The sequence below is a fragment of the Euprymna scolopes genome, chromosome 23, assembly GCF_053919585.1.
Source record: "Euprymna scolopes isolate OS-2025 chromosome 23, ASM5391958v1, whole genome shotgun sequence".
Lineage (NCBI taxonomy): Eukaryota > Metazoa > Mollusca > Cephalopoda > Sepiida > Sepiolidae > Euprymna > Euprymna scolopes.
In genome coordinates, this window is record NC_136504.1 from 122,003,764 (window position 1) to 122,016,888 (window position 13,125).

Consider the following 13,125-nt stretch of genomic DNA (forward strand, 5'->3'; position numbering starts at 1 on the left):
AAAGGAGAGAAAAGCAAGTGTTTCTTGTTAAGCTCCAGCTCCACCCATTTGTAATGGGTCGGCCATTAATGACGGCCTTCTTAATTTGCCACACGTTTCATTTTTTTTCTTTTAAACAGATCTTTCTTTAATCCTTTTTATTTTTAAAAGTTCAAAACCGCTTATATTGATTACATTTAGAAGAAAAAACAAGAACAGGAAAAAGGCGACAGAAGTAAGACTCACAATTGGATCGTTACTGAAATTGAATCGATGTGAGGGGGTGTGATGCAATTTTTTGACCATTATTCCGCCAAGGTACATTAAAAAAAAAAAATTGATTCTTCGTCTTCTTTGGGTTTTGTGTTTCTACATTTTTGGACGCGTAGAGCGATAATGTTATCAAAAAACTATCCTCCGAGGCAATATTGCCTCTTTTTTGTGTAGAAGAGATAACATATTAGGTTGAAAAGGAAGTCATTGCGGAATTGTAATTTTGATTTCAAATGATGTATTTTCAAATAAGTTTTCCTTTTACTTTACATATCATTTTAAATAACGTTTTCTTATCTATCCAATCGTTTAAATTACGATGGTCAGATACTACTCCCAAACTGTTTTCAATACTATTCTCTCGAAATCAATTGTTTCCTTTTACTTTATATATCATTTTAAATAACATTTTCTTATCTATCCAATCGTTTAAATTACGATGGTCAGATACTACTCCCAAACTGTTTTCAATACTATTCTCTCGAAATCAATTGTTTCCTTTTACTTTATATATCATTTTAAATAACATTTTCTTATCTATCCAATCGTTTAAATTACGATGGTCAGATACTACCCCCAAACTGTTTTCAATACTATTCTCTCGAAATCAATTGTTTCCTTTTACTTTATATATCATTTTAAATAACGTTTTCTTATCTATCCAATCGTTTAAATTACGATGGTCAGATACTACTCCCAAACTGTTTTCAATACTATTCTCTCGAAATCAATTGTTTCCTTTTACTTTATATATCATTTTAAATAACATTTTCTTATCTATCCAATCGTTTAAATTACGATGGTCAGATACTACCCCCAAACTGTTTTCAATACTATTCTCTCGAAATCAATTGTTTCCTTTTACTTTATATATCATTTAAAATAACATTTTCTTATCTATCCAATCGTTTAAATTACGATGGTCAGATACTACTCCCAAACTGTTTTCAATACTATTCTCTCGAAATCAATTGTTTCCTTTTACTTTATATATCATTTTAAATAACATTTTCTTATCTATCCAATCGTTTAAATTACGATGGTCAGATACTACTCCCAAACTGTTTTCAATACTATTCTCTCGAAATCAATTGTTTTCTTAGCAAAACAATGTTTTGCACATATTATTAGCAATCCCAAATCCACTAAATGAAGCTATACCTAAATGGAGTCAGTAAGGCAACTGAGTATTACCCCGGATTGATAACATAATATAGGCTCTTATTTTGCTCTATTATAACTGTTATTAATGTAAAATCCGATGACCGCATGTGGTTGGATCATCCTTGGTTAGTACGGATGAAGTAATATTTATTCTTTAGTCATAAAACGTCTTGCAAGGCATTATCTCCTTAGATTTATTATTAGAAAAACTGATATGCTTTATTATTATTATTATTATTATTATTATTATTATTATTATTATTATTATTATTATGATGATGATGATGATGATGATTATTATTATTATTATTATTATTATTATTATTATTGTTGTTATTGTTATTGTTATTGTTATTATTATTATTATTATTATTATTATTATTATTAGAGAAACTTTATATATTACTAGTGGGGGTACCCGGTGTTACCCGGGTGTGTGTAGGTGGTGTAGTAAGGAACCCCAGAGGAAATTAAAAAAGTGGTGGTAGCGGGGGCACAAAACAACAGTAGGCTGTTTGGGTGGAAAGAGATGTTGTTAAAAATGTAGTAGAAGGCAGAGAGGCTCAAACCTGTAACGCGAAGGAGGGAAAAACTCAACGCGTTAGCCGATGCGTCCATGGCGCAAGCAGAATTCGCGAACGTTTAAATTAAGCGTAGTCAATTCATCGGAGACGATGACTTGCGAAAATATCGACAAAAGAAACGACCCCTCCTTGTAAAAAATGGCCGAGTTGAGGGTGACAGAATGAATGTTTTTGGCAATTTTTTTTATATTTGTCGTCTGAAAGACCGAGCTTCAAAACGATTCCAATCTCCTGAGGCTCCTTCGCCTCTCTCGAAAGTTTTTGCGAGACATACAAACACACACACACACACACACACACACACACACACACACACACACACACACACACACACACACACACACACACACACACACACACTTTGCCTTTTCTATATTATATTAGATGTATTTTTTACACACTCCAGTTAAAATCGTTTAAATACTTGTTGTGTGAGCGAGTCGTGTCCCTTAAGAGGATTGCTTATTAACAGCTCTAATTAAATAAATATAGTCGGTGACACAGTATCACGAAATAAACAACAAAACAGCTTAAACAAAAACAACAAAATAATTTATTTGGACAGTAGATAGGTGAAAGTTGAAAGAGGAATGTGTTTGACTTAAGAAAAAAAGACATAGAAAATTATTTGGGTGTCTTAGTCAAGCGTCCATTCTTTGTGGGGTTCCAGGTTTGCTAAGTTTTATCTCCACAGAAAATCGTCTATGGTGCTGTGTCCAGTGGACAGGGACAAACGGAGAGAGGTGTCTTTTTCGCTACTTACTGGGTCTTCTTTGCGGACTGATCGAGGTTTCCAAAGAAAATGTCCCTAAGGAGACAAATGAATTGATTCGATTTCCCAGCTAATAGGTCAGTGTGTCTTCGAATAACTTAACAGTGATGGGCTTTGATTGATAAGAAAAAATAGATTTTATTTGTAACTACTACATCACCTCCTGTGTTCTTTACTGCATCCAAGTAAAGATTACTTATTAACTTGTTGAACGATGGAATACTAACCCTTTTTATTTTAATATATATATATAATTATTTTTTTATCAACTCAAGGTAGCTTATTATCATCTTTATGTTAACCCAACCTAGCTTATTTACAAGTGGTGTATTATTGTGTTTATATAAATGTGTATATGTCTGTCTAGTGTATAGAAAGTATACATATTTCTGTAATCCATGCTCGTATATCGCTTAGTGGTTAGAACTATAAGGACAGTTCATTTTCTTTGTAGTTAGGGTGTGTGTACGTATCGATCTGTTACGTATATATTTAATACCTTTTCTATTTGTATGTGGGTGTTTTCACATATACACGACAATAACGAAAAAGACAAATGACGAATAACATCCTTGTCTGCTTCACACCCGGCATTATCACATACCTTTTCATTGGCTCCCTCTCCTCTGGCGCAGCTACCTTAAATGAAAGCATCTTGCGAATAGAATGCCAAACGCTGAATTATCATTTCCAGACCGTTATTTTAAAATGTTCCATGTCTCAGAGCTTGCAACTCTTAATCTTCACTCTTACATCTTCCTTAGTTGGTTAGTACATGCTTCTATCGGGCCACAAAGGCAACTCCTGTCTGCTGTCTAACCCAACTCTAACTGCCGACTCTTCCTTTCAACTTTCTGTTACAGACTGACTTTCAATTACATCGTCCTTAGTTTGTTAGTAGATGCTTCTATCGTGTCACAGAGGCAACTCATGTTCGTTGATTAACCCAGTAGTTAGCTAACCGCCATCTCTTCTCTTAAACTTTCCGTTACAGACTAGCATTTAATTTTGATTTCTTCCGGCTAACGTGTCCCTTAAGTTATGTTTTTCCTTCTATTTATAACATTTTTTAATCAGCAAAAATTCTACAGTTGAACATTTAACGTAAATATTTTACTGACATTATTTTCTTTTAAAATAATTTTTCTGAATATCTTTTTACAATAGTAGGCCCAACTTTAAAACGAGAGATAGAGATTGCTTGTTTTTGTTCTCATTACAATTAAAACCCTTGTCTTGTTATGTCTGAGGTGTGCTGTTGTTGTTGTTAACGTAAGCTTTTTCAGCGCGTGTTCGCCTTATATACATACAAACAAACAAACAAACAAACATACATGCATACATACGTATATATATATATATATATATATATATATATATATATATATATATATATATATATATATATATATAATTACTTCATTTAATTACATAAGTTAACATACGAAGACATAATTTTATGCGTAAATCTTTCAGTATTTACTTAAAGAGTGCTCAATATATAGGTAGAGCCAGGTAGTAATTTATGAAAATATATATGGCAATCAAGCTACACAGAATATTTCACGTTTCATTCTCGTGAGAATTCGTCAGGCTTATGCTTAATTGCCATATATATTTTCATAAATTACTATATATATATATGTGTGTGTGTGTGTGTGTGTGTGTGTGTGTGTGTGTGTGTGTGTGTGTGACTGTGTGTTCACAAAAAAAAAGACATTTTCTGGTGGCTTCCTTTTCGAAATCTCTCGATTACTGGAGCACTTCTGTAATGGCGTACCTGTGAATAAAAAGCTGCCTCAAATACTCTAATTATTTATCTTCCGATCTCGGTACTCATACAGGACAGCTTCCTCTCAGCTCCAACCTTTTAATAGAGGTTATCATCCTACCCGTAGTCCTTTATGAACATGTTCCAACTAAGATCTTTAGACCAGTCGGTTGTCTCAGTAAATGTCCTTTCGCTATGGCCTACTGTGATAGCTTCCGAACATTTATATAAGATTTTCCCCTGCATTCCATTTTTGAAATAAATCTATCCGCTATAGTATCAGACTTAACGGAATGGTTAATTGTAGGTATAGACCGCTTCATACACTCCAAGAAATCCCAACAAAACCAAACAGATAACGGTTGTTCTCTCCGGAATGTGTCGCTGTCATTACACACAGAAACCATTTTTTTCATTGCTTTCAACAAAATAGATGTAGTACGACTAAAGCTGCGTTTAGGTCTGCCAGCAATCACTGTAAAATAGTAATACAGAACACAAGAGAGTCGTATGCTCAGTCCGTCGAGTCAGAAGATACTTAGCAACGACTCGAATTTTGACGGATAGCAAACAGGGACCTGTACAGAGGGGTGTCCTCTATCCCAACGATTATGAAATCTTGGCAGCATTTGACAATAAAACTCTTTGCTAAGAACTTTGCAACAAATTTTACCCTTTGCGATCAGAGTAGCATAACACCCAGTATTAACCCCATGTGACTGAAAACACATTATGTGACACAGAAAAATATCTGTCCGTAATGTAGTCAAGCTTATCATAAACCTTTGCTCTAGTAAAACTACTAACCCTAAGGATTCAAATAATCCAAATGTTTCAACCAGAACCAGCTTCGGTACTTACAAAGCTGCTTAAATGTTGTCTTTAGAAGAACTACTTCCCAACACACTGGAAAACTTCATTAATTCGCCCCGTATTTTAAAATTCAAGAAAGCGATTATCTCTCTCTCAATATAGGCCAATCAATCTCATGTAGGTCATGAGTAAGCTGCTGGATTCTGTGTTAAATAGAGGAGTAGTCAACCATTTCAGTAAAATTAACCTACTCAGCGACATGCAATATGGCTTCCGTTCTGCTATATCTACATCTGATGTACTAACTGTAATATCACATTAGTTAGTATTAGTGAATATCTCGATGGGAAATTCGTTTCTGGAACAATTGCTTTTGACATATTAAAGGTTATTTATAGAGTGTGGCATAAAGGTTTGCTTCACAAGATCTCCAATTACAGAATTGCTAGAAATTTCCTCTCAGTTTTTAAACAATAAACATAATATTGACAAGACATGAAGCATATCCAAGACGAGAACCATTCATTTCAATTGGGGTGTCATGGGGGTCGAAGCGATTATGATGAAAGGAGAGAAGGTTGGTTTTCAATGCATTAAAATTAACCAGCCACCTTTTTTCCTTGCACCATGTTTTCAATACCAGAAAAAAGAAAGAATCAGAAAGATCTTGGTCATTGCCGGTTTTTGAAGTGTTGCCATATTTTTTGGTATCGTTTGCATAATGCCTATGAATGATCTAAGAATGTGATTTGGAAGATCATTGATGAAGATTAGGAAGAGAGTTGGGCCCCAAAATGGTATCCTTAATATTTGACAATAAAAAAAGAAGATTGTCTTTATCAGGTAAGAAACAAAATTTTACAAGAATGGTGACGCAGAAGAATACAACTGAAACGTTTTTTATTTTGAAAAGAATTTAAAAGTTTCACAGCAATTACATTGGCGTATGTTGTCGCGTGTTGCCAACTTCTAACTCCATCTTTTAGCACTGCACATGCACTTCTTATACACGTCATGACATTTATTTCCTAAGGCATTTAGACAGTAAAGGCCGGCACAGCAATTTTCTTTATCGTGATGGCACCATTTAAAGAATGAAATGCACTGGAAATAGAAAAAAGATAATCACGAAAATTGTAGCATACAAGCCATAAAAACAAACGAAATTACGTGGTGCCACCAATAAGTTTCCAAACATTTGTCGTATGGGTACTGTACTATTTATTAAGTAAATGAATATTAATAATAATAGTAATGAAACTGATTAAAATTGAGGACTGTTCCGAGGGACAACTTTTAAATGAGCACAACTACTTGGCTCACAGCCATGAAGTATTATTCTCAGCAGTGGCGAAAGAGGAAGAACTAAATAAAAATGACTGAGAGATAAGTAGAAATGCAAGGAAAGAATCGAAGCAGAAGAGTTGACTGAGTTGGTAAGAATGAAACTTATTTGTCAGTTTAAGCGAGGTACTAAGGCACTAAAATGTCAGGACGTGGAATTTTCTGTCAATGGTGACTTGAAAAAAGAGACGGAAAATCGTATTTGCTGCTCAGGAGTAAACACTAAATGCTAATGCAATCAATAGAAACATCTTTGGAATGGGTTGTTCTAAGTGCGGGCTGTGTGGTTTAAGTCTTCAAACAGTGCCACACATTGTTAGTGCCTGTTCTACACTTGCTCAAAAGGAGTGCAAAGTATGTGCTAATCTGCATTGGAGTTTCTGAATTTTGGAATTATCAGAAACTGGTGGGAGATTGCTAGGTTGTGGAATAAGAAAACTCTCATCATTCCAATCATCATGGGTACACTTAATTCAATTCCAGACGATCTCGAGAAACAATTGAACACTTTGGAAATCAAGTACAACATATTTGTACTTCAGAAGTAATTTCTGCGTGGCAAAGAAAATATCCTACGCCTTCCATCTAAGTGACTTCTTGGCAATGTTCATTCGCTTTGGTGCAAAAGCATGCTATTGAGTGAAAGATTGGTGTAAAGCAACAACATCGCAACAGTTCACTAGCCGGCGACTTCACCCCACGGAAACGGTTTACGTATACTTAGCCGATTTACGGAAGTTAGCTGTACCGTTTATAATGCTCAACGATAGAATATTAAGCTATACCTTTTTAATCATAGTAGGCTTACCTGAGTATGTAAGTAGAATGTTGCGAGCATCGTCATAGAATTAACGAATTAACAACGAATGAGTTGTTGGTACAAACTCGAAACATCTTTAAGAAACCGGAAGCAATTGCAGCAGCAGACAGCACCTGTCATGACGCATCTGGACTTTACGAGACAATTTGGGGGGATTTCCCCCAGCTAGCGATAAGCGCAAGCGCTCAGTGTGCTATAAATGTGAGGTACGTAATCATTTTGCTAAAGAGTGCTGGAGTCGAAATGTTATGGAGTGTTTATTCACGAACACACAAAACAGAACGATGTGATCGCTGCAAGGAGTTGGATAACCTATCTCGCAAATTGTTTCCAAACAATATTAGAAACAGAGCATTGTCGCCCTCCTTGCCTCTTGCCAAACAATAAATACCGAATCTCCTGTTGATTGCGTAAAAAATTGATGATATGCAGTGTTCAGCATTCGGAAACACGAGATGTTCCCGGTCTGTAGTTAACACAGATCGCTGTCAGAGTGGAGAAAACAATAACTGAGGTCTATGACGATTAATGACTTTTCTCAAATATGTTTTAATGTAATGGCTCTCACGATATGTACTGATAAAGGTAATTCAGCTAGTTGGCGTTCTAATGATGCAAGTAAGACCTCTAAGTATTTCAAATATATCCGCCTTTATTATACCTTTTCTAATTCAGAGACGATGAAGATTACACACTATTTGAGGATTATTCTGATCCCCTACTGCCCCTTCAAATGAGCATAGAAACATTACCAACAGAACCAGAAGGGGGGATAATGGAACATACAAGTGGTGATGACAATAGTAATTAGGAAGATGGAAACGAAGAAGTAACACCTCTGATTCTTCGAAAAAGTATTTGACAAAAACGGATAACATCATCAGACGGGAGTGTAGAGAAAATCGTAACTTATTGGCTAGCATGTGTGCTTGCTTCAAAGGATCAGTCGTGTAAAAAAAGAAAGAAAAGCTAAAATGACGCCACTCAGTTGAGTTTATGGTTGAGGGTCACGGGAGCAACGCCGTTTCTGTGCAAACGAGACAGGTGAATAAAAACGGACGTGGAATTAACAGAGGAACGAGTTGGAAAACAGGCGTGTGCTACGTAGTTAGGCGTGTGCTACGTAGTTAGACGTGTGCCAGTGAACTTGAAAGAGTGCCGAGTTTTGGAGTTCAAAATTTGGACAACAAAGTGTCGAGTTTTGAAGTTGGAAGTTTTGACAACAAAGTGTCGAGTATTGGAGTTGGACGTTTACACAACGGAGTATCAAGTTGGATGTTTTGACAACACTGACAAGTTTTGAAGTTGTGATGTTTTGAAGTTGTGATGCTTTTACAGCAATGTATCGAATTTACCAGAGACATTCAACCGAAGAACTACACCGATACAGAAATGTATTGAAAACAAAACTGACTCCAGTATCTACAGGCATATTACCTGCTTATGAATCATACGGAAAATCCTTACAGAACAACTATAAAGAACAAATTTACCACTCTCCTAACAACTGTTGATAATTTATTTATTTAGGGATTGTTATCCTCATCTTCATAGTTGTTCGTGTTTCAGCAGGTTTCAGCTAACTATTCCTCTGGCTTGCCTTGGATATGAATTAAAACCGCTGTCTTCGGACAATACAACTGGACCCGTGGTGAGATAACAACGCCAACTGCAGCAGGCAGTAATTACTAAGGATACAGTTAAGAGACTCAGCATTCCTATCCCGTTGCGGGTAACCCTCTGAAGAATACTAGCGCAATAGTTGCCCGAAACGTGGTGAAACAAGAACAACTTCGCAAATAAATAAATAAATAAATAAATAAATATACAAATTACTCGTCTAAAAGTATTCCAATAAAAAAGAAGAAATAACAGCAACCCATGCGCTAGGAAACAAATATTGTCAAGAATTGTAAATGTCAACTGAATCAAAAGAATAAATTATAAAATGGTAAACATCATAGACTTTGGGATATAGTATTTTGTCATTTATTCACTATATATACCTTTGCAGTCTCTTGCAATCTATTAAGCCAATTTCGGGTCGAAACATTTAAAATTTTACATAAAGTGTATTCAAATATGCAGCAAGCTTTTTAATCAGTTTCCGATCGAAAATTTGGCTGAGAAAAGGTCAGAGTTTTAAGAGTTGACCTTTGCAGACATTACCAAACTTCTCCACCAATTTTGGGTCGTAACACTTGAAAGTTTAGATGTAGGTTACTTGGACATGGATCAAACATTTTAATTCAATTTGAGACCAAAACAATAAATGTTGAGGGATCAAAATTGGGTTCAAAGTTAAAAAAAATATTGGCGTCTGAGGTTTCTACCAACTTTTCTCTATGGTAGTTAAGGAAGCCTATTATATAGAAACGCATTACTGTACATGTTCACGCTTTTTAATATATACATATGCACATAAAGTTTTGAACAGTACATAGGGACCTAGCCAAGCCGGGCGGAACTGCTAATATATATATATATATATATATATATATATATATATATATATATATATATATATATATATGCTATTATGCTGTATGGGTTTTGTAGTTACTATAAGGAATATGATAATGTATTATATTTATTAAAAATTAAATTTATTGCGCAATTGTACGAGTTTATATAAATATCTTTGCAATGTATATAGATAACTAATGAGTGGGAAAATTGGCAAAGCATATTTTTTATTTAAAATCGAGTGAGTACATTATTAATTATTGTAAGAATGTAGGTATTTTCTATTTTATGTAACTAATTTTCAACACCCATACCCAACAATACAAGTAAAACTAATAAAATGAAATTAATTCATCGCAATTTTTACTCGATATTGAAGTAAAAATATTCGGGTTCACATCGCATGTGTACATTCTTTATTTTACACTTCATAAAACGGAGGATATTTAATCTGAAATAAACATGACATAAACAATGAGAATATAATATTGCGTCACAGATAAACGAAAAACAGCTCTTATAAAACATTCACAATATAGGGAAACAAACTTCGTATAAATGTATATCATATATTTAAAAAAAAATTTTTTGTGAAATATAACAGTGAATTTTTTTTACCTTTGGCTTGACATTTTATGAAAAATACATATGTAGATATGTATACACAGAAAAAAAAATTATCATTTTAGCAGACAACACGTAAAATAATTACATTTTTACGGAAGTCGTTAATTGACAGAATTTCCTTATTTGTTTATAGTTAATATCGTAATTTATACCCGGAAAAGGTAATATTTAAATCATTTTTGTTAACTTAATCTTTATTCTAGAAAATATCAATTTTCATTTCTGAAGCAGAACCTTTTTTAAAGCTTTACTAAATCCTTAAATTAACTTTCGGAAACTTATTTTGAATTTAAATCTTTTGTATGGAGTTATAAACTAAAAATCACAATTTTAATTACTATTAACAGATTGTATAACATGCCGTACACAAGGAAATTTAGTTAACTCTTAAATTATAATTGTTTCAGTTACTTGATTTAGAAATTATATTTTTGTTCTGACAAAAGACACGAGTAACGCTACTATTTCTATCAGGGACGCGCGGACAGATTACTGCGCCATTGCCCTTCTGTAGAAAAATTATCTACGCTCGATTTCTAAATATATATTTGTTTATTATTCAATATTCAAAAACGGCATTAATTTAAAAAAAAATTATTATTAACAGTACGATTGTCTCTTTATTTAAAATCAGTTTTAACACCGAATCTTCCACATTTTTTTCAGGAACCTTGAAAAATTCAATCATTAAAATATGAGAAATTATTTCGGAAATCGTTTAAAATTACACAGGTATAAACTACCAAATGTACATAATAAATAATTCTTAAGAATTTTATAAAACTAAATTAACTTTCGTATATTTTCTAAGTTCTATTTGTGGAGAAATCGAAAAAAAAAGCCGTAAATATCAGCAACGTTTGCAACCCCAAATGAAATATTATTTCATCGTTTCCGTGTATTTTAATAATAATAAAAAAAAGATCCCGTTAGGGGGCGAAAATATGATAATTTTTTGGTATATCATTTTATTTCCGTTTATATATAGTTCATCTTTTTTTTTTTTAATAATTCTGTAAAAAATTAACGAAATTGTGAAATTCTTTGATTATCAAAGACTTTTTAAAATTGCGTTGTTTTCATTGTTTATGCCAAAATATGTAGAAAAATTATGCGGTTCCAATTTTCCCGTTTTTAATTTTGGGAAATTCTTAGAAAGTTGATCGGTTTTCCGAAGAGTAAAACATATAAGATTTTTAAGAATCTTTCTTCTAGAGAATACTGTAAAAAATATAATTAATCAATTTCTTTTTTTAAATTTTCTCTGTTATCATTTGTTATGGGGGTCCAAAATCCTGCCTTTAATATGGTCATACTTATAACAATGTAATCAAATAATGGCTGTATTTGGAAATCCTATAATTGATACTCGAATGGATATTGTTACCGATCTCTTGGTCCTGTTACTCTGGTTTGCTTCGTAGAGGCCGTGAAAAGCAAATACATTCTCCATTATAATAAAAACAGAAATGAGCAGCCACATGCAACAATTCAGGGCTGGAAAATAACAAAACAGAAAAGAGATGTCACGTATAATAACAACAATTGTAAGAATGATTTCTCATGCGTTTTGTTCTTTCATCGAAAGTTGTTTATTATATTTGAAAGGAAACATCTTTTGTAAAAACTGCGCAGAGCACCCTTTTGTACTTTGAAAGCGTATACAAGGGGCGCGCAATAATTAATGCTCTGACCCACTTCCCATAGCAGTAGAGCAACGAAACTTGGCACAGTTATTAGTATTTCTCTACACAGGAACCACGCAGGGTTATGCATTTCTTTCATCATTTGATGTAGCTCTGGAGACCATTTTTGTAGAACACCCTAGGTTGATCTTCCAACCAGGACGTGACTTCAGAAATTAAGGCTGCACCATCTGGGAAACGCTTTCCTTTCAAAAACAACTTCATGGCTGGGAAGAGGTGAAAGTCAGAGAGTGCAAGGTCAGGAGAGTAGAGAGGATGGATAAGATTTCATAACAACACGCCTGTGCTTCTGATCTGGCGACATGCGAGTTGTGGACCGGAGCGTTATCCTGCAGGAGGAGGGTACCTTTGTTGATCTTGCCCCGCCTCTTGATTTTGATAGCTTCCCTTAATTTCCTCAAAAGTGAAGCATAATAGGCTCCTGTAATTGCAGTACCCTTTGCCAGGAAATCTGTCATCACTACTCCGTTCTGGTCCCAGAAGACTATGAGCATGACCTTGCCAGCGGAGGGCTGCACCCTTACCTTCTTTGGAGGTGATGAGTCCAAGTGCCTCCACTGCATTGGCTGGGCTTTGGTCTCTGGATCATAGTGATAGACCCAGGTCTATCCTGTGTAATCAGTCTTTTGAAAAACTTTGACTCATCTTCTTGGCACATCTGCAAATTAATCCTCGAGCACTCGATGCGTTCTCGCTTCTGGAATTGTGTGAGCAACCTGGGAATCCATCTGGCAGACACCTTATGCATATGCATATGGTAATGAATGATAGTTTCCACAGACCTCCTACTAATCTTGACATATTGG

At 34.4% G+C, this 13,125-nt stretch overlaps 1 long non-coding RNA gene across 5 annotated transcripts in view; it reads right to left on the minus strand.

Moving 5' to 3' along the window:
• Positions 1-6,239: 6,239 nt before the first annotated feature.
• The window catches only part of LOC145246178 (uncharacterized), a 46,199-nt gene continuing 39,313 nt past the window's right edge, over positions 6,240-13,125 (minus strand). For all 5 annotated transcript variants that reach the window (XR_013863110.1, XR_013863111.1, XR_013863109.1 and 2 more), the window contains 2 exons: positions 12,001-12,110; positions 6,240-6,460 (listed from right to left, as the gene is read on the minus strand). This is a non-coding gene — a long non-coding RNA (uncharacterized LOC145246178). The remainder of the gene's footprint in view (positions 6,461-12,000; positions 12,111-13,125) is intronic.